General features: G+C 44.6%; 11 non-coding genes across 11 annotated transcripts; all 11 read left to right on the forward strand.

Moving 5' to 3' along the window:
- The first annotated feature begins 8,951 nt into the window (after positions 1-8,951).
- On the forward strand, positions 8,952-9,023 carry trnap-cgg (transfer RNA proline (anticodon CGG)). The gene has a single exon. It is a non-coding gene; the product is annotated as a tRNA-Pro (tRNA).
- Positions 9,024-9,195: 172 nt separating this feature from the next.
- On the forward strand, positions 9,196-9,267 carry trnap-cgg (transfer RNA proline (anticodon CGG)). Its single transcript has one exon. It is a non-coding gene; the product is annotated as a tRNA-Pro (tRNA).
- A 1,167-nt stretch (positions 9,268-10,434) lies between these two features.
- Positions 10,435-10,506, forward strand: trnap-cgg (transfer RNA proline (anticodon CGG)). The gene has a single exon. It is a non-coding gene; the product is annotated as a tRNA-Pro (tRNA).
- A 501-nt stretch (positions 10,507-11,007) lies between these two features.
- trnap-cgg (transfer RNA proline (anticodon CGG)) lies at positions 11,008-11,079 on the forward strand. Its single transcript has one exon. It is a non-coding gene; the product is annotated as a tRNA-Pro (tRNA).
- A 753-nt stretch (positions 11,080-11,832) lies between these two features.
- trnap-cgg (transfer RNA proline (anticodon CGG)) lies at positions 11,833-11,904 on the forward strand. Its single transcript has one exon. It is a non-coding gene; the product is annotated as a tRNA-Pro (tRNA).
- Positions 11,905-12,668: 764 nt separating this feature from the next.
- trnap-cgg (transfer RNA proline (anticodon CGG)) lies at positions 12,669-12,740 on the forward strand. The gene has a single exon. It is a non-coding gene; the product is annotated as a tRNA-Pro (tRNA).
- Positions 12,741-13,152: 412 nt separating this feature from the next.
- trnap-cgg (transfer RNA proline (anticodon CGG)) lies at positions 13,153-13,224 on the forward strand. The gene has a single exon. It is a non-coding gene; the product is annotated as a tRNA-Pro (tRNA).
- Positions 13,225-15,462: 2,238 nt separating this feature from the next.
- trnap-agg (transfer RNA proline (anticodon AGG)) lies at positions 15,463-15,534 on the forward strand. The gene has a single exon. It is a non-coding gene; the product is annotated as a tRNA-Pro (tRNA).
- Positions 15,535-15,715: 181 nt separating this feature from the next.
- Positions 15,716-15,787, forward strand: trnap-ugg (transfer RNA proline (anticodon UGG)). Its single transcript has one exon. It is a non-coding gene; the product is annotated as a tRNA-Pro (tRNA).
- A 2,280-nt stretch (positions 15,788-18,067) lies between these two features.
- On the forward strand, positions 18,068-18,139 carry trnap-agg (transfer RNA proline (anticodon AGG)). Its single transcript has one exon. It is a non-coding gene; the product is annotated as a tRNA-Pro (tRNA).
- Positions 18,140-21,407: 3,268 nt separating this feature from the next.
- On the forward strand, positions 21,408-21,479 carry trnap-agg (transfer RNA proline (anticodon AGG)). The gene has a single exon. It is a non-coding gene; the product is annotated as a tRNA-Pro (tRNA).
- Positions 21,480-21,663: the final 184 nt, after the last annotated feature.

Raw genomic sequence — 21,663 nt, forward strand, 5'->3', positions numbered from 1 at the left:
CTCTTATTCATGAGAGTCTTGAAACCAAATGGATTTTCTGTGCCGTGTCAATGAACTCACTCAGTCTATCTCAGCAGCAGCATTTTTCCTGACACCTTTGAAAGAAGGCCGGCTAAGGCAATGGGTCTATAGTTGTCACAGTGATGTTATCCTTGCCACTGGCTTTGTTGTCTGCTCTATAGTGTGATAAACCTGGTTGGGAGTAAGAGTGTCTGTGAGTGTCTGTAAATCAATTCACCATATAGACCAGGAAGCTAAGGTGTGTTGGTAGTATTAATTTAAATAAACCAGTTAAGAAATGATGTCACTTGAACTGTTTTTCAAAAGCCATTGGATAATTGACATAAAATAAAGCCTTAGAAACTAAGCGGAGCGTCTAAACAAATGACAATCAATGGAAGTCAATTGGAGCGTGTGTGTGTGTGTGTGTCTGTTGGTCTCAGAGGTGGTTACAAACAAATATCCTTGTATATCCTGTACATATGACCACACAGGGAATGCTCACCATTATTCTGATTCAAATGAATGGATCCAGCTCTGCAGAAGCCTGCTTATGACCATTCATTTGAATCGGGTGTGTTTGGAGCAGGGGAAACATCTAAAACATGCAGGACAGGGGTGCCCTGAGGACTGCATATATGGTCAGGTGAATCAGGGAGAGAGAGAAAGAGAACATACATTCTCCAAAGTGACTTACAAACTGTGTACTGAGCAATATAACCACTAGATGTCAACATATATCCACGGATGCATCCCTCTCTCTCTATCCTTCCCTCCAGTTAGCTCCAGGTGAGTGTGTACCTGGTTTTCACAAGAGTTGTCCTTCTCCTGGCTGTACGCTTCAGAGTACATGGACTGCACCTCGGACTCCACCTCGGACTCATCCTCTGACTCATCCTCGGACTCCACCTCGGACTCCACCTCATACTCCAGGCTGAAGTTGTCAGTGTCTGATTCAGAGTCCTGGGAATCCTCCACCTTAATGGCCAACACACTGTCCTCCTGGGGTAGGTAGGGGATAAAGAGAGGAATGTAGTCAGAAAGCAAGACACAACTGCCTCGGTCTTTAACAAAGTCCTGCTTTACATTCAAGGGCTTAGGCCCACTCAGTGCTCTGGGGTTAAAAGGTCAAGACTCACAGTGATGCTGTGGACGCCACACTCCTCTTCCTCTTTGGCCGAACCTGGCCCCCTTCCTCCCTGACAACAGATGACTTCTCCTCCTTCTTTGAGAAGAAAGTAGTTGATATTAGCAGTCAGTTCCCTGAACCCATCTTTCCTACTCACTCACCCTCTAAGACTGACCCAACTAAATGTCTAAACTCTTTCTCTCTTCTGTCCGAGGCAGACATTTCTCTCTCATTGCCCCTACTCCTGTCAGTCACTACTCCCCTCCAGTCTGCAGGAGCTGCTTCAAGGTCATCCATGATCATTCTGCTGGACCTATCTGCAGCATTTGACACGGTCAACCACCAGATCCTGCTCGCTACACTTTCTGAGATGGGCATCTCTGGCACTGCATTCCAGTGAATCTCATCCTACCTGTCGGAGAGATCATACCAGGTCCCCGCTCTGGTTCACTCTGGCTCCTCGGTTCTGTGAAGCCATTCTGGGAATCTGGCAGGGAGAACCAGGCATGTTACGCACCCCCCCCACACACACAATATATCTACATCAGAATGTATTGATTACCCAGTTAGATTCAAAATTCAAACAAGCTTCTAAAGTATTTCCATACTGCTAACCTGGGTTTAACACAGGAACAAGGTTTCTGGTCAGCCTGGAGATGAAACCTCTTGGACACACACACACGCACGCACACACACACCCATACTCGTCTTTCCCCCTCAGGGGGTCCGCTAGATTTTAGCCCACATATGGGGCCCACCCTTTCCAATGGTCCTACACCTCTGTAAAAAATCAGGGAATGTAAAGTGCAGTTCCTAATCACAAATACCACTTCAAATTAACATAATTCACAACTTTGGTACACCAGTGTTATGGACACTTGTGGGGTCATGTTTTTAGCATACAGCAATTTTGGGGACCACATTTACACACATATACACGTTTCTAGCTTTTGTATCTTAGAGGGGACAGACAGTCAAATGTTTTCTAGCTTTTGTATCTTAGAGGGGACACAGTCAATAAACTATCTGGAGACAACTGTTTTTCGTATTTTGTCCTTGATTGGTAGGTGAAATTGCAGGACATTGTGATTTACATTTTTATTTCAACTTCTACATCCGGCATCTAGTCTCCCATGCTCTTTTCCCTCAACAATAACCAACCTCCTGAATATCAAGTCAAGATCAGTCACTGTGTAGTTAACCTCAGTAAGAAACTGTCATTAGGTAGACTGGGCAGTACTCACAAAACACTAATTTGTTCACAACATTTATTGAACTTTTTTTTTTTTTTTTACCATTTATGAACTTATTAAACCAGTGTTATGACTGTATTCCTACAAAGTAGGATCCCTCCCTCCCTCCCTCCCTGAACAACTTGAACTGCACCAGGGGCATTTGCACCAGGACCTCAACATTTCACAATTTTACCTATCGCTGGACATTGTGAATGTCAATATCATTTGTACTGTACATTTCACTCCCTAAAAGAAAAAAATGTATTTCTCAAAGATAAACACTTCATTGGAACCCTTCCTCTCTCCCCCTCTCATGAAATTAGCTGATATGTAACAGAACAACTTGAACTGCACCAGGGCCATTGGCACCAGGACCTCAACATTTCACAATTTTACCTATCGCTGGACATTGTGAATGTCAATATCATTTGTACTGTACATTTCACTCCCTAAAAGAAAAAAATGTATTTCTCAAAGATAAACACTTCATTGGAACCCTTCCTCTCTCCCCCTCTCATGAAATTAGCTGATATGTAACAGAACAACTTGAACTGCACCAGGGCCATTGGCACCAGGACCTCAACATTTCACAATTTTACCTATCGCTGGACATTGTGAATGTCAATATCATTTGTACTGTACATTTCACTCCCTAAAAGAAAAAAATGTATTTCTCAAAGATAACAAACACTTCATTGGAACCCTCCCTCTCTCCCCCTCTCATGAAATTAGCTGATATGTAACAGAACAACTTGAATTGCACCAGGGCCATTTGCACCAGGACCTCAACATTTCACAATTTTACCTATCGCTGGACATTGTGAATGTCAATATCATTTGTACTGTACATTTCACTCCCTAAAAAAAAAAAAAAAAAGTATTTCTCAAAGATAACAAACACTTCATTGGAACCCTCCCTCCCTCACATTTTCCTTCTTAGGGAACAAATACGGTTTTTGATATAACATTTTACTGCTTTCCAGTCTCTATTTCTTAGGGCTTTAGGTTCAGCAGTGATGCAGCGCTGACAGTCCATTTTTCCTGGAACTTTCTGCATCACTATGAAGTTGTTCAGATGCTTTTCTACGGCAGCCGATTCCTCTGGCATCCAGCTTCGTTTCACAGAAGTTTGTTTACCTAAGTAGACATACAAAGCTTTTATCATTCTTTCAGATGATTCCAATCACTGATCACTTTCCTCTGTTCTAACCATTAAGTCAACACGTGAAATGCCCAACAAGAAACTCGCCATCAATCTCCTTAATTTTGCTAAGCTCACCTCTCTTTTTTCCAGTCTCGTCTGTGCTTTGGTCGTCCCTTGTGGAAGTACATGATAGTGGGTCTTCCCTGCAAGCATCTCCTGACCCTTGTGCTCCTGGAGTACGGGCACCTAGATACAGAAGGTTTTATAATACAGATAAATCATAATCTTTAAGATGCCACCTATTACATCTCCTCTAAACAGTATGATTTCTCTGAACTCGCCTCTTTTTTTTGCTGACTTCCTCTTGAGCTTGCCTTTGTTTTGGTCATCACATTCTTGCATGGAGGTCACCCTGTCCCCATCTTCTGACCTCTGTGTTTCTGGCATACTGGCATGTTCTGTAGGCACCGAAAATATTTAGATCAACTAACCTTAATTGTCAATAAAACTGTCAAGACTAGGATGTTTATCATGCATACTAAGTAAAATGGTGAGAACTAGTGAAATCTACAGGCATTCAACTGTCCAAATCAACATGCAATGGTCATACATTTTCATATCTAATAAATCAGATCATAACGCATTAAGAAAAACAATCACACACACCTCCAACGTCTTGGTCTGAACACACCTCCATGGATTCATCCGCCATCTGCATCTCTGTGTCAATATCAACAGTCTCTAAAATGGTAATCGACAATAGGCATGAGTTGGAAAGCTAAAACTTGTGATGAACTCCCCCGGCACATGGATACCAAAGCACTACAAAAATTTGGTCTGATTTATATAAATACTTAACCTAAACATTTTATGGTTAATTCTAGCTCTTTTCACCAGTATGTAATGTTCTGAGTATGACAACTTCTTACTACCATACCTGAATTCTCTGTACTTGATTCAAATTGTTATTACATTATGCTCCTTTAACTTCCCACATTAAAAACATGACATCCACATATCTGAACAGTTAAAATTCAAAATATACTGTTATATTTTCACCATATAATTGTGCACTAAGACTAAAATGTATTTTAGACTTAATACCATTTGGATCAATGTGAATCTCATCCAGACTTTTCCCTTTGTATTCTCCAAGCCGTCCCTGTTCTAGTGCCATGAGAACTTTGCTTATTTTAGCAAGCTGGAGAGTGCCCTCTGGAAGGCGGTAGTGCTTTCTGTGGACGTCAATGTTAAGTCCAAGAAAATCTGCCAACTGATCAAGTTCTGTAGTCTTGAGATTCAGAACAGTTGAAAGAGTTGCAATGTGTTTTCTCAGTTTCGTTGAGGTTAGTGCTTTGCGTTTTTTGACATCAACACATTCATGCACAAACTGTCTTATGCAGTCACAACCCCTGATGTAATGGACATATTTTGGCAACGCAAACAAGAATCCATTTTCTTTCAGCACACCACATTCTTCTCGCTTCTCAATCAACATATCGAGCGATTCCCTCATCAGTGGAGTGAGAAGAACAGGGACTTTCCTTCCTCTCTTTCCTACTATGGTTATCCAGATAAAATGTTTGCAAAGCTTCTGCTCGAGTTCTGTGAGAGCTAAGTTAACATCTTCATGCGCCTCTGATACATCTCTTGTTAAATACGAAGTCAATGGCATTCTGGACACTTCTCCTTCCCTCCGGCGGTTGAAAAGGATTACTTGCGCCAGGGTCACCTTAGTGAGGTCTTTCCAGTTCTGGGGTGAAACCTCTTCTTTCAGGGCATTCAAGTGGTGCTGCTGTTTTGCAGACAAATGAGAATGGAGAATCAGGACATCCTCTGTGAAGGGCAAGAGTTGAGGAGTATTCCATTTGGACTGATTAATTTGAGTTAGAGCTTGGCTTACTATGTCAAATCTCCAACTCTCTTTGTATAGCTGTGCGAATTCGTCTGCATTTTGAACTACTTCCTTATCTTTTTTTTTCAAGCCTTCAGATTTTATAAACATGGCCAAAGAATGCAAGTTGTGTCCAACTTTGCGAGCGTAAGATGGACGGTCAAATTGTCCAGTTTCATCACTTAACCCAGCCACGTGTCTTGCAGCTGTAACAGCGTGGTTGTAGTTTTCAGGTTTGATAAGCTCTCTCATTGTCTTTACAGGTGTAACTTCTTCGGCTGCTAGCATCAGCCTAGCAAGCTCTCTCAGCTTTTGTCTTATATGTACTGGTGTTGGCTGGTTGCCCTTTCATTCTTTGTGAACAGTCTTTTCCCATACTCTAAAATACAGCAGTCTTTTTTAACGGCAAGAGTAATCTTGTCTTGAATCATACAATTTAAGAACTTCCAGTATGCATCGTTAAATCCAGTTGGAGCAGGTTCAGCAAAAGCACACAGTGCTTGGACCCTTGTCTTACCTGGTTTGGAGGTCAGCCTCTCAGGGTTCAATTTGCAGACCTGAAAATGTCGCCACATTGTTCTTTTTTTGAACAATCCAGAGCAGTACACACAATGCATAAACTCATGGCCTTCAGTTTCTTTCTTTGGCTGCTTGCATGGTACGAGTTTGCCTTTCTTACTCTCCAAGATCTCCCTGTTATTCACACAGTTACCTTTATTTCGGATATAGTCCAATTGCACTTTTCTTTCTTTTGAGTTTTTTGTAAAACTAAGGGCTTTTGCAACATCGATCTCATTGCTGTGCTTACGCTGCAAGTGTCTTGAATCATAAGGAAGGAAGTCATTCTGGTCCTGGAGGTCAAAACACTTCTGGTTTTCCTGTTTTACATGGCTGGTGCTGACATTCACCTGATAATCAAGCTCTGAATCCCTCTACTCAGAAGGATGGATGGAAACCAGAAGTGTTTTGGCCTTCCAGGATGGGAATTGCCTATCCCTCACAGACTGCACAGGTCACCTACAGTCAACACTGTGTGTGACAATGGTGACCGTCTACATAAGTCCCTTACCTCTGGGCTAGCATCATCACAGGACGTCGTATGGTTCAGGCACGCCTCAGTCTCCACTGCCACATAGGGAGCAAGTGTTTTTGTCACCTGGAATTTTAGATAAAAAAACAAGAACTAATACATCAGATCATAGAGCTGAGAGATGATATGGATATCCTCATACACATATATAAAGACCTATATATTTTAATTGATTGTTGACTTCCTTTTACCATCGAGAGAAATACAAATTGGCTGGACTAGACGTGTTCAAACACTATAAATGATCAAAATATGCAACCATATCTTATCTAAATCACTCACTTTTTCACGCCATGGCCATTTTGAATCCCCATAGTTGTAATTTATTTCAGTTCCTGCTTCTATATTTTGTACAGCAAATAGGCACAAATGTGGCATGCCATTTGCTATGACTTTTTTCATCATGCAGTTTGGAGATTTGTGGTTGTCATTTACTAATCTTCCAAGAGATCCATCTTCACTGGTTGCAATTATACTAAAAAGGTAAAAGAAAAGTATCCATTAATTGTTGACTGCATGACGTGATGGGAGGATGCCATGGTCTAGATTAATCTATTCCCATTAACCTTAAGTATCAATACTCAATCTGTGATTGCTGTTATAATCAAAAACTGATTCACTAAGCAGGTGATTAAAATATTGTTGCTTTTATTGATGCTTTTAACTATTCAATTAACTATTGGTTTTAGATTTAAACTACTTAAATGTCCCTGATGTCTACCAAATATTTAACTTGACATGCTTACCACCAGTTACGTTTCTGCCATTCAAATTCAAACAGAAAAGTACACTCTGTCTGTGAGTAGTTTCTTGACTGGCATTCTTCCAATGATACAAGTTCACCCCTGTACTCCAACACGAAAGCACCTGATTCAATGGGCTGGGTGGGGAACACTCCTCTACCTGTAAGGTCACAAATAAATGTACATGGCTGTTTGCATTATGGGTTCAATCATGCGTCAAACAAATAAAATCATAAATATAGTTACAAGGAACAACTTGGATTCCTCCTGAAAGTTGCGTACAATTTGAAAATTGACATGGTATAGACACATGTATATTTAAAGTTATTTGAAACAATATCCCATTTTTAAATTAAAAAAATCCTACCTTTGTAGCTGTCAATGAATCTTTCCACAAACAATGGCTTGTCCCTCGATGACAAAATATGTGAAGTTGCATCATCAACAGGCCGCATCCTCTTCCTTTTGATCATTGTGTCTGGAGTTTTAAATAATTACACAGGTATCCAACATCATCTTTTGATAACTTATCAAATGGATGTCCAACATCAAACCCCAAATTACCTTTAGATCACTCATGCAAACTTGAAATGATTAAGGCCAGGTACCCCATTTTTTTAAATTAATCACATCAGAATGAGATGCTTCAGGTCTGCCTGTCATTTTTCACACAGCATGAAGGGGAACATCCATGTCCAAATACATCCCCCTCACACCACTATCTTATCTATTATGCCTATTTTTATTTATCTCTCTAATCAGTCTATCAATCTCCCCAATCAATCCATCTATCTCCCAATCAACCGATCCCCCCAGCCCCAATTTACCTATCGATCCCCTCAAACTATCATCCTATCTACCTACATCACCCCCGATCCCCCTCGCCCTCCATCTCGGTCTACCTATCTTGGCTTAGTTGGTTGGTGCTAAATATCTAACGCTATCCCGCTTATTTTTACTACCCTCAGTGATGCAGTTCAACTCAAAAGCACTACTCAACATTACGTGTACACGTCCTTTCGACTAAAATCGCATGAATGATTGTAATAATTAATGTGTTCTCTATCACTTCAGTTAGCATAAAAAGTTAGCTAAATCGCTAGCTTTAACTTAACAGGCAGGTGTATGGATGATTATAAAGCCTATAAAGCCAACTAATAACTAGAGAGGGTACAATTTCTGGGGAAATTGTAGGGTGTGCTTGCTTGCGTCGGTTGCACAGGGGTCCGTTTTTGAATGACATTTTTACAACTGATATTTCTGTATATTTTATATAAAAATGCCTACTTATTATTTATAAAGATTACATAGATTTAAAAGCATTTTTTTGTGCTGCTCGTTTACAACTGAAAATACGAGTGAAGTGTAGAATTAAATATGATGTCTTCTCATTTCCCCTGCAAGAGGCAGCCTCATAACTGAATCAAAACGAATACATTTGGCAGACCGGTGTAAAAATAAGGTAACAACGCAAAGAGGGCTCCTGTTCTATTCCCAAATCAGTCCTTTACCCAACGTAGATCGGCATGATTTGCTGCGGAAGTTTCTCCAGCTCTTTAGGTCTAAGCATGTTTTGTGACAACAAATCGATCAAAGCAGCAACCAGAACATGGCTCGTTGGTCTCGTGGTATGATTCTCGCTTAGGGTGCAGGGATCCTTTGTTTAAGCATGTTTTGTGACAACAAATCGATCAATCGAAGCAGCAACCGTAACATGGCTCGTTGGTCTAGGGGTATGATTCTCGCTTCGGGTGCGAGAGGTCCTGGGTTCAAATCCTGGACGAGCCCATTACAGTATGCTGTAGAAGGAGGTAACCTGGCAAAGAGGGCTCCTGTTCTATTCCCAAATCAGTCCTTTACCCAACGTAGATCTCGGTGATTTGCTGCAGAAGTTTCTCCAGCTCTTTTTGTCTACGCATGTTTTTTGACAACAAATCGATCAAAGCAGCAACCAGAGCATGGCTCGTTGGTCTAGGGGTATGATTCTCGCTTCGGGTGCGAGAGGTCCTGGGTTCAAATCCCGGACGAGCCCTTTACAGTATGTTGTTGAAGGAGGTTACTTGGCGAAGAGGGATCCTGTTCTAATCTCAGATCAGTCCTTTACCCAACGAATATCGGCGTGATTTGCTGCAGAAGTTACTCCAGCTCTTTTCGTCCACGCATTCTTTGGACAACAAATCAATCAAAGCAGCAACCAGTATGATTCTCGCTTAGGGTGCAGGGAGCCTTTGTCTAAGCATGTTTTGTGACAAAAAATCGATCAAAGCAGCAACCAGAACATGGCTCGTTGGTCTCGTGGTATGATTCTTGCTTAGGGTGCAGGGAGCCTTTGTCTAAGCTTGTTTTGTGACAACAGATCGATCAATTGAAGCAGCAACGAGAACATGGCTCGTTGGTCTAGGGGTATGATTCCCGCTTAGGGTGCAGGGAGCCTTTGTCTAAGCATGTTATGTGACAACAAATCGATCATTCAAAGCAGCAACTAGAACATGGCTCGTTGGTCTACGGGTCAGTCCTTTACCCAACGGAGATCGGGGTGATTTGCTGCAGAAGTTTCACAGCTCTTTTTGTCTACGCATGTTTTGTGACAACAAATCGATCAAAGCAGCAACCAGAACATGGCTCGTTGGTCTCGTGGTATGATTCTCGCTTAGGGTGCAGGGAGCCTTTGTCTAAGCATGTTTTGTGACAACAAATCGATCAATCGAAGCAGCAACTAGAATATGGCTCGTTGGTCTACGGGTATGATTCTTGCCTAGGGTGCGAGCGGTCCCGGTTTCAAATCCCGGACGAGCCCATTACAGTATGCTGTTGAAGGAGGTAACCTGGCAAAGCGGCCTCCTGTTCTATTCCCAAATCAGTCCTTTACCCAACGTAGATCGGGGTGAATTGCTGCAGAAGTTTCAAATCTTCAAGATCGATCAATCGAAGCAGCAACTAGAATATGGCTCGTTGGTCTACGGGTATGATTCTCGCTTAGGGTGCGAGAGGTCCCGGGTTCAAATCCCGGACGAGCCCATTACTTCTACAGCCCATTGCTGTAGAAGGAGGTAACCTGGCAAAGAGGGCTCCTGTTCTATTCCCAAATCAGTCCTTTTCCAAATGTAGATCGGGGTGATTTGCTGCAGAAGTTTCTCCTGCTCTTTTTGTCTACGCATGTTTTGTGACAACAAATCGATCAAAGCAGCAACCAGAGCATGGCTCGTTGGTCTAGGAGTATGATTCTCGCTTCGGGTGCGAGAGGTCCTGGGTTCAAATCCCGGACGAGCCCTTTACAGTATGTTGTTGAAGGAGGTTACTTGGCGAAGAGGGATCCTGTTCTAACCTCAGATCAGTCCTTTACCCAACGAAGATCGGCGTGATTTGCTGCAGAAGTTACTCCAGCTCTTTTCGTCCACGCATTCTTTGGACAACAAATCAATCAAAGCAGCAACCAGTATGATTCTCGCTTAGGGTGCAGGGAGCCTTTGTCTAAGCATGTTTTGTGACAAAAAATCGATCAAAGCAGCAACCAGAACATGGCTCGTTGGTCTCGTGGTATGATTCTCGCTTTGGGTGAGAGAGGTCCTGGGTTCAAATCCCGGACGAGCCCATTACTTCTACAGCCCATTGCCGTAGAAGGAGGTAACCTGGCAAAGAGGGCTCCTGTTCTATTCCCAAATCAGTCCTTTACCCAACAGAGATCGGCGTGATTTGCTGCAGAAGGTACTCCAGCTCTTTTCGTCCACGCATTCTTTGGACAACAAATCAATCAAAGCAGCAACCAGAACATGGCTCGTTGGTCTAGGGGTATGATTCTCGCTTCGGATGCGAGAGGTCCCGGGTTCAAATCCTGGACGAGCCCTTTACAGTATGTTGTTGAAGGAGGTTACTTGGCGAAGAGGGATCCTGTTCTAATCTCAGATCAGTCCTTTACCCAGCGTGATTTGCTGCAGAAGTTACTCCAGCTCTTTTCGTCCACGCATTCTTTGGACAACAAATCAATGAAAGCAGCAACCAGAACATGGCTCGTTGGTGTAGAGGTATGATTCTCGCTTCGGGTGCAATAGGTCCCGGGTTCAAATCCCGGACGAGCCCTTTACAGTATGTTGTTGAAGGAGGTTACATGGCGAAGAGGGATCCTGTTCTAATCTCAGATCAGTCCTTTACCCAACGGAGATCGGGGTGATTTGCTGCAGAAGTTTCACAGTTCTTTTTGTCTACGCATGTTTTGTGACAACAAATCGATCAAAGCAGCAACCAGAACATGGCTCGTTGGTCTCGTGGTATGATTCTCGCTTAGGGTGCAGGGAGCCTTTGTCTAAGCATGTTTTGTGACAACAAATCGATCAATCGAAGCAGCAACTAGAATATGGCTCGTTGGTCTACGGGTATGATTCTTGCCTAGGGTGCGAGCGGTCCCGGTTTCAAATCTCGGACGAGCCCATTACAGTATGCTGTTGAAGGAGGTAACCTGGAAAAGCGGCCTCCTGTTCTATTCCCAAATCAGTCCTTTACCCAACGTAGATCGGGGTGAATTGCTGCAGAAGTTTCTCCAGCTCTTTTTGTCTACTCATGTTTTGTGACAACAAATCAATCAAAGCAGCAACCAGAGCATGGCTCGTTGGTCTAGGGGTATGATTCTCGTTTCGGGTGCGAGAGGTACTGGGTTCAAATCCCGGACGAGCCCTTTACAGTATGTTGTTGAAGGAGGTTACTTGGCGAAGAGGCATCCTGTTCTAATCTCAGATCAGTACTTTACCCAACGGAGATCGACGTGATTTGCTGCAGAAGTTTCTCCAGCTCTTTTTGTCTACGCATTCTTTGTGACAACAAATCAATCAAAGCAGCAACCAGAACATGGCTCATTGGTCTAGGGGTGTGATTCTCGCTTCGGGTGCGAGAGGTCCCAGGTTCAAATCCTGGACGAGCCCATTACAGTATGCTGTAGAAGGAGGTAACCTGGCAAAGAGGGTTCCTGTTCTAATCTCAGATCAGTCCTTTACCCAACCGAGATCAGCGTGATTTGCTGCAGAAGTTACTCCAGCTCTTTTCGTCCACGCATTCTTTGGACAACAAATCAATCAAAGCAGTAACCAGAACATGGCTCGTTGGTCTCGTGGTATGATTCTTGCTTAGGGTGCAGGGAGCCTTTGTCTAAGCTTGTTTTGTGACAACAGATCGATCAATTGAAGCAGCAACGAGAACATGGCTCGTTGGTCTACGGGTATGATTCTTGCCTAGGGTGCGAGAGGTCCCGGTTTCAAATCCCGGACGAGCCCATTACAGTATGCTGTTGAAGGAGGTAACCTGGCAAAGCGGCCTCCTGTTCTATTCCCAAATCAGTCCTTTACCCAACGTAGATCGGGGTGAATTGCTGCAGAAGTTTCTCCATCTCTTTTTGTCTACTCATGTTTTGTGACAACAAATCGATCAAAGCAGCAACCAGAGCATGGCTCGTTGGTCTAGGGGTATGATTCTCGCTTCGGGTGCGAGAGGTACTGGGTTCAAATCCCGGACGAGCCCTTTACAGTATGTTGTTGAAGGAGGTTACTTGGCAAAGAGGGATCCTGTTATAATCTCAGATCAGTCCTGTACCCAACGGAGATCGGCGTGATTTGCTGCAGAAGTTACTCCAGCTCTTTTCGTCCACGCATTCTTTGCAACAAAAAATCAATCAAAGCAGCAACCAGAACATGGCTTGTTGGTCTAGGGGTATGATTCTCGCTTTGGGTGCGAGAGGTCCTGTGTTCAAATCCCGGACGAGCCCTTTACAGTATGTTGTTGAAGGAGGTTACTTGGCAACGAGGGATCCTGTTATAATCTCAGATCAGTCCTGTACCCAACGGAGAGCGGCGTGATTTGCTGCAGAAGTTACTCCAGCTCTTTTCGTCCAAGCATTCTTTGAACAAATCAATCAAAGCAGCAACCAGAACATGGCTCGTTGGTCTAGGGGTATGATTCTCGCTTCGGGTGCGAGAGGTCCCGGGTTCAAATCCCGGACGAGCCCTTTACAGTATGTTGTTAAAGGAGGTTACTTGGCGAAGAGGGATCCTGTTCTAATCTCAGATCAGTCCTTTACCCAGCGGAGATCAGCGTGATTTGCTGCAGAAGTTACTCCAGCTCTTTTCGTCCACGCATTCTTTGGACAACAAATCAATCAAAGCAGCAACCAGAACATGTCTCGTTGGTCTAGGGGTATGATTCTCGCTTCGGGTGCAAGAGGTCCTGGGTTCAAATCCCGGACGAGCCCTTTACAGTATGTTGTTGAAGGAGGTTACATGGCGAAGAGGGATCCTGTTCTAATCTCAGATCAGTCCTTTACCCAACGGAGATCGGGGTGATTTGCTGCAGAAGTTTCACAGCTCTTTTTGTCTACGCATGTTTTGTGACAACAAATCGATCAAAGCAGCAACCAGAACATGGCTCGTTGGTCTCGTGGTATGATTCTCGCTTAGGGTGCAGGGAGCCTTTGTCTAAGCATGTTTTGTGACAACAAATCGATCAATCGAAGCAGCAACTAGAATATGGCTCGTTGGTCTACGGGTATGATTCTTGCTTAGGGTGCGAGCGTTCCCGGGTTCAAATCCCGGACGAGCCCATTACAGTATGCTGTTGAAGGAGGTAACCTGGCAAAGCGGCCTCCTGTTCTATTCCCAAATCAGTCCTTTACCCAACGTAGATCGGGGTGAATTGCTGCAGAAGTTTCTCCAGCTCTTTTTGTCTACGCATGTTTTGTGACAAAAAATCGATCAAAGCAGCAACCAGAACATGGCTCGTTGGTCTCGTGGTATGATTCTTGCTTAGGGTGCAGGGAGCCTTTGTCTAAGCTTGTTTTGTGACAACAGATCGATCAATTGAAGCAGCAACATGGCTCGTTGGTCTAGGGGTATGATTCTTTGTTAGGGTGCGAGAGGTCCCGTGTTCAAATCCCGGACGAGACCATTACAGTATGCTGTTGAAGGAGGTAACATGGCAAAGAGGGCTTCTGTTCTATTCCCAAATCAATCCTTTACCCAACGGAGATCGGCGTGATTTGCTGCAGAAGTTACTCCAGCTCTTTTCGTCCACGCATTCTTTGGACAACAAATCAATCAAAGCAGCAACCAGAACATGGCTCGTTGGTCTAGATGTATGATTCTCGCTTCGGGTGCAAGAGGTCCCTGGTTCAAATCCCGGACGAGCCCTTTACAGTATGTTGTTGAAGGAGGTTACATGGCGAAGAGGGATCCTGTTCTAATCTCGGATCAGTCCTTTACCCAACGTAGATCTGGGTGATTTGCTGCAGAAGTTTCTCCAGCTCTTTTTGTCTACGCATGTTTTGTGACAACAAATCGATCAAAGCAGCATCCAGAACATGGCTCGTTGGTCTAGGGGTATGATTCTCGCTTAGGGTGCAGGGAGCCTTTGTCTAAGCATGTTTTGTGACAACAAATCGATCAAAGCAGCAACCAGAACATGGCTCGTTGGTCTAGGGGTATGATTCTCGCTTTGGGTGCGAGAGGTCCCGGGTTAGGGAGTCAGGTGGCTGAGCGGTTAGGAAATCGGGCTAGTAATCATAAGGTCGCCGGTTCGATTCCCAGCCGTGCAAACTGACGTTGTGTCCTTGGGCAAGGCACTTCACCCTACTTGCCTCGGGGGAATGTCCCTGTACTTACTGTAAGTCGCTCTGGATAAGAGCGTCTGCTAAATGACTAAATGTAAATGTTCAAATCCCGGACGAGCCCTTTACAGTAGGTTGTTGAAGGAGGTTACTTGGCGAAGAGGGAACCTGTTCTAATCTCAGATCAGTCCTTTACCCAACGTAGATCTGGGTGATTTGCTGCAGAAGTTTCTCCAGCTCTTTTTGTCTATGCATTCTTTGTGACAACAAATCGATCACAGCAGCATCCAGAACGTGGCTCGTTGGTCTAGGGGTATGATTCTAGCTTAGGGTGCGAGAGGTCTGGGATTCAAATCCCGGACAAGCCCATTACAGTATGCTGTTGAAAGAGGTAACCTGGCAAAGAGGGGTACTGTTCTATTCCCAAATCTGTCTTTTACCCAACGTCGATCGGGGTGATTTGCTGCAGAAGTTTCTCCAGCTCTTTTTGAATACGCGTGTTTTGCGACAAAAAATCGATCAATGCAGCAACCAGAACATGGCTCGTTGGTCTTGTGGTATGATTCTCACTTAGGGTGCAGGGATCCTTTGTCGAAGCATGTTTTGTGACAACAAATCGATCAATCGAAGCAGCAACTGGAACATGGCTCGTTGGTCTAGGGGTATGATTCTCGCTTAGGGTGCGAGAGGTCCCGGGTTCAAATCCCGGACGAGCCCATTACTTCTACAGCCCATTGCTGTAGAAGGAGGTAACCTGGCAAAGAGGGCTCCTGTTCTATTCCCAAATCAGTCCTTTACCCAACGTATATCGGGGTGATTTGCTGCAGAAGTTTCTCCAGCTCTTTTTGTGTACTCATTCTTTGTGACAACAAATCGATCAAAGCAGCAACCAGAACATGGCTCGTTGGTCTAGGGGTATGATTCTCGCTTTGGGTGCGAGAGGTCCTGGGTTCAAATCCCGGACGAGCCCATTACAGTATGCTGTTGAAGGAGGTAACAAGGCAAAGAGGGCTCCTGTTCTATTCCCAAATCAGTCCTTTACCTAACGTAGATCGGCATGATTTGCTGTGGAATTTTCTCCAGCTCTTTAGGTCTAAGCATGTTTTGTGACAACAAATCATTCAAAGCAGCAACCAGAACATGGCTCGTTGGTCAGGGGTATGATTCTTGCTTTCGTGCGAGAGGTCCCGGGTTCAAATCCCGAACGAGACCTTTACAGTAAGTTGTTGAAGGAGTTTATTTAGTGAAGAAAGCTCCTGTTCTATTCCCAAATCTGTCTTTTACCCAACGTCGATCGGGGTGATTTTCAGCAGAAGTTTCTCCAGCTCTTTTTGTCTACGCGTGTTTTGCGACAAAAAATCGATCAATGCAGCAACCAGAACATGGCTCGTTGGTCTTGTGGTATGATTCTCGCTTAGGGTGCAGGGCGCCTTTGTCTAAGCATGTTTTGTGACAACAAATCGATCAATCGAAGCATCAGCTGGAGCATGGCTCGTTGGTCTAGGGGTATGATTCTAGCTTAGGGTGCGAGAGGTCCTGGGTTCAAATCCCAGATGAGCCCATTACAGAATGCTGTTGAAGGAGGTAACATGGCAAAGAGGGCTCCTGTTCTATTCCCAAATCAGGCCTTTTCCAAACGTAGATCAAGGTGATTTTCTGCAGAAGTTTCTCGAACTCTTTTTGTCTACGCATGTTTTGTGACAACAAATCGATCAAAGCAGCAACCAGAACATGGCTCGTTGGTCTCGTGGTATGATTCTCGCTTAGGGTGCAGGGAGCCTTTGTCTAAGCATGTTTTGTGACAACAAATCAATCAATCGAAGCAGCAGCTGGAGCATGGCTCGTTGGTCTAGGGGTATGATTCTCGCTTAGGGTGCGAGAGGTCCCGGGTTCAAATCCCAGACGAGCCCATTACTTCTACAGCCCATTGCTGTAGAAGGAGGTAACCTGGCAAAGAGGGCTCCTGTTCTATTCCCAAATCAGTCCTTTTCCAAACGTAGATCGGGGTGATTTTCTGCAGAAGTTTCTCGAACTCTTTTTGTCTACGCATGTTTTGTGACAACAAATCGATCAAAGCAGCAACCAGAACATGGCTCGTTGGTCAGGGGTATGATTCTCGCTTAGGGTGCGAGAGGTCCCGGGTTCAAATCCCGGACGAGCCCGTCACAGTATGCTGTTGAAGGAGGTAACAAGGCAAAGAGGGCTCCTGTTCTATTCCCAAATCAGTCCTTTACCCAACGTAGATCGGCATGATTTGCTGTGGAATTTTCTCCAGCTCTTTAGGTCTAAGCATGTTTTGTGACAACAAATCGTTCAAAGCAGCAACCAGAACATGGCTCGTTGGTCTCGTGGTATGATTCTCGCTTAGGGTGCAGGGATCCTTTGTTTAAGCATGTTTTCTGACAACAAATCGATCAATCGAAGCAGCAACCAGAACATGGCTTGTTGGTCTCGAGGTATGATTTTCGCAAGGGATGCAGGGAGCCTTTGTGTAAGCATGTTTTGTGACAACAAATCGATCAATCGAATCAGTAACTAGAACGTGGCTCGTTGGTCTAGGGGTATGATTCTCGCTTTCGTGCGAGAGGTCCCGGGTTCAAATCCCGGACGAGCCCATTACTTCTACAGCCCATTGCTGTAGAAGGAGGTAACCTGGCAAAGAGGGCTCCTGTTCTATTCCCAAATCAGTCCTTTTCCAAACGTAGATCGGGGTGATTTTCTGCAGAAGTTTCTCGAACTCTTTTTGTCTACGCATGTTTTGTGACAACAAATCGATCAAAGCAGCAACCAGAACATGGCACATTGGTTTCGTGGTATGATTCTCGCTTAGGGTGCAGGGAGCCTTTGTCTAAGCATGTTTTTTGACAACAAATAGATCAATCGAAGCAGCAACTACAACATGGCTCGTTGGTCTAGGGGTATGATTCTCGCATAGGGTGCCAGAAGTCCTGGGTTCAAATCCTGGACGAGCCCATTACAGTATGCTGTTGAAAGAGGTAACCTGGCAAAGATGGCTGCTGTTCTATTCCCAAATCTGTCATTTACCCAAGGTCGATCGGGGTGATTTGCTGCGGAAGTTTCTCCAGCTCTTTATGTCTAAGCATGTTTTGTGACAACAAATCGATCAAAGCAGCAACCAGAACATGGCTCGTTGGTCTCGTGGTATGATTCTCGCTTAGGGTGCAGGGATCCTTTGTTTAAGCATGTTTTGTGACAACAAATCGATCAATCGAAGCAGCAACTGGAACATGGCTCGTTGGTCTAGTGGTATGATTCTCGCTTAGGGTGCGAGAGGTCCTGGGTTCAAATCCCGGATGAGCCCATAACAGTATGCTGATGAACGAGGTAACATGTCAAAGAGGGCTCCTTTTCTTTTCCCAAATCAGTCCTTTACCCAACGTATATCGGGGTGATTTGCTGCAGAAGTTTCTCCAGCTCTTTTTGTCTACTCATTCTTTGTGACAACAAATCGATCAAAGCAGTCACCAGAACATGGCTCGTTGGTCTAGGGGTATGATTCTCGCTTTGGGTGAGAGAGGTCCCGGGTTCAAATTCCGGACGAGCCCATTACTTCTACAGCCCATTGCTGTAGAAGGAGGTAACCTGGCAAAGAGGGCTCCTGTTCTATTCCCAAATCAGTCCTTTTCCAAACGTAGATCGGGGTGATTTTCTGCAGAAGTTTCTCGAACTCTTTTTGTCTACGCATGTTTTGTGACAACAAATCGATCAAAGCAGCAACCAGAACATGGCACATTGGTTTCGTGGTATTATTCTCGCTTAGGGTGCAGGGAGCCTTTGTCTAAGCATGTTTTGTGACAACAAATAGATCAATCGAAGCAGCAACTACAACATGGCTCGTTGGTCTAGGGGTATGATTCTCGCATAGGGTGCCAGAAGTCCTGGGTTCAAATCCTGGACGAGCCCATTACAGTATGCTGTTGAAAGAGGTAACCTGGCAAAGAGGGCTGCTGTTCTATTGCCAAATCTGTCATTTACCCAAGGTCGATCGGGGTGATTTGCTGCGAAAGTTTCTCCAGCTCTTTATGTCTAAGCATGTTTTGTGACAACAAATCGATCAAAGCAGCAACCAGAACATGGCTCGTTGGTCTAGGGGTATGATTCTCGCTTTGGGTGAGAGAGGTCCCGGGTTAAAATTCCGGACGAGCCCATTACTTCTACAGCCCATTGCTGTAGAAGGAGGTAACCTGGCAAAGAGGGCTCCTGTTCTATTCCCAAATCAGTCCTTTTCCAAACGTAGATCGGGGTGATTTTCTGCAGAAGTTTCTCGAACTCTTTTTGTCTACGCATGTTTTGTGACAACAAATCGATCAATCGAAGCAGCAGCTGGAGCATGGCTCGTTGGTCTGGGGGTATGATTCTAGTTTAGGGTGCAAGAGGTCCCGTGTTCAAATCCAGGATGAGCCCATTACAGTATGCTGTTGAAGGAGGTAACCTGGCTCCTGTTCTATTCCCAAATCAGTCCTTTTCCAAACGTAGATCAAGGTGATTTTCTGCAGAAGTTTCTCGAACTCTTTTTGTCTACGCACGTTTTGTGACAACAAATCGATCAAAGCAGCAACCAGAACATGGCTCGTTGGTCTCGTGGTATGATTCTCGCTTAGGGTGCAGGGAGCCTTTGTCTAAGCATGTTTTGTGACAACAAATCGATCAAAGCAGCAACCAGAACATGGCTCGTTTGTCTAGGGGTATGATTCTCGCTTAGGGTGCGAGAGGTCCCGGGTTCAAATCCCGGACGAGCCCATTACTTCTACAGCCCATTGCTGTAGAAGGAGGTAACCTGGCAAAGAGGGCTCCTGTTCTATTCCCAAATCAGTCCTTTTCCAAACGTAGATCGGGGTGATTTTCTGCAGAAGTTTCTCTAGCTCTTTTTGTCTACGCATTCTTTGTGACAACAAATCGATCAAAGCAGCAACCAGAACATGGCTCGTTTGTCTAGGGGTATGATTCTCGCTTTGGGTGAGAGAGGTCCCGGGGTCAAATCCCGGACAAGCCCTTTACAGTAAGTTGTTGAAGGAGGTTATTTAGTGAAGAGGGCTCCTGTTCTATTCCCAAATCTGTCTTTTACCCAACGTCGATCTGGGTGATTTGCTGCAGAAGTTTCTCCAGCCTTTTTTGAATATGCGTGTTTTGCGACAAAAAATCGATCAATGCAGCAACCAGAACATGGCTCGTTGGTCTTGTGGTATGATTCTCGCTTAGGGTGCAGGGCGCCTTTGTCTAAGCATGTTTTGTGACAACAAATCGATCAATCGAAGCAGCAGCTGGAGCATGGCTCGTTGGTGTAGGGGTATGATTCTAGCTTAGGGTGCAAGAGGTCCCGTGTTCAAATCCAGGATGAGCCCATTACAGTATGCTGTTGAAGGAGGTAACCTGGCAAAGAGGGCTCCTGTTCTATTCCTAAATCAGTCCTTTTCCAAACGTAGATCAAGGTGATTTTCTGCAGAAGTTTCTCAGACTCTTTTTGTCTACGCATGTTTTGTGACAACAAATCGATCAATGCAGCAACCAGAACATGGCTCGTTGGTCTCGTGGTATGATTCTCGCTTAGGGTGCAGGGAGCCTTTGTCTAAGCATGTTTTGTGACAACAAATCGATCAATCGAAGCAGCAACTGGAACATGGCTCGTTGGTCTAGGGGTATGATTCTCACATAGGGTGCTAGAGGTCCTGGGTTCAAATCCCGGACGAGCCCATTACAGTATGCTGTTGAAGGAGGTAACATGGCAAAGAGGGCTCCGTTTCTTTTCCCAAATCAGTCCTTTACCCAACGTATATCGGGGTGATTTGCTGCAGAAGTTTCTCCAGCTCTTTTTGTCTACTCATTCTTTGTGACAACAAATCGATCAAAGCAGTCACCAGAACATGGCTCGTTGGTCTAGGGGTATGATTCTCGCTTTGGGTGAGAGAGGTCCCGGGTTCAAATTCCGGACGAGCCCATTACTTCTACAGCCCATTGCTGTAGAAGGAGGTAACCTGGCAAAGAGGGCTCCTGTTCTATTCCCAGATCAATCCTTTTCCAAACGTAGATCGGGCTGATTTGCTGCAGAAATTTCACAGCTCTTTTTGTCTAAGCATTTTTTACGACAAAAAATCGATCAAAGCAGCAACCAGAACATGGCTCGTTGGTCTTGTGGTATGATTCTCGCTTAGGGTGCAGGGAGCCTTTGTCTAAGCATGTTTTGTGACAACAAATCGATCAATCGAAGCAGCAGCTGGAGCATGGCTCGTTGGTCTAGGGGTATGATTCTCGCATAGGGTGCCAGAAGTCCTGGGTTCAAATCCTGGACGAGCCCATTACAGTATGCTGTTGAAAGAGGTAACCTGGCAAAGATGGCTGCTGTTCTATTCCCAAATCTGTCATTTACCCAAGGTCGATCGGGGTGATTTGCTGCGGAAGTTTCTCCAGCTCTTTATGTCTAAGCATGTTTTGTGACAACAAATCGATCAAAGCAGCAACCAGAACATGGCTCGTTGGTCTCGTGGTATGATTCTCGCTTAGGGTGCAGGGATCCTTTGTTTAAGCATGTTTTGTGACAACAAATCGATCAATCGAAGCAGCAACTGGAACATGGCTCGTTGGTCTAGTGGTATGATTCTCGCTTAGGGTGCGAGAGGTCCTGGGTTCAAATCCCGGATGAGCCCATAACAGTATGCTGATGAACGAGGTAACATGTCAAAGAGGGCTCCTGTTCTATTCCCAAATCAGTCCTTTACCCAACGTAGATCGGCGTGATTTGCAGCGGAAGTTTCTCCTGCTCTTTATGTCTAAGCATGTTTTGTGACAACAAATCGATCAAAGCAGCAACCAGAACATGGCTCGTTGGTC

This window comes from Osmerus eperlanus, chromosome 23 (genome assembly GCF_963692335.1).
Source record: "Osmerus eperlanus chromosome 23, fOsmEpe2.1, whole genome shotgun sequence".
Taxonomy (NCBI): domain Eukaryota; kingdom Metazoa; phylum Chordata; class Actinopteri; order Osmeriformes; family Osmeridae; genus Osmerus; species Osmerus eperlanus.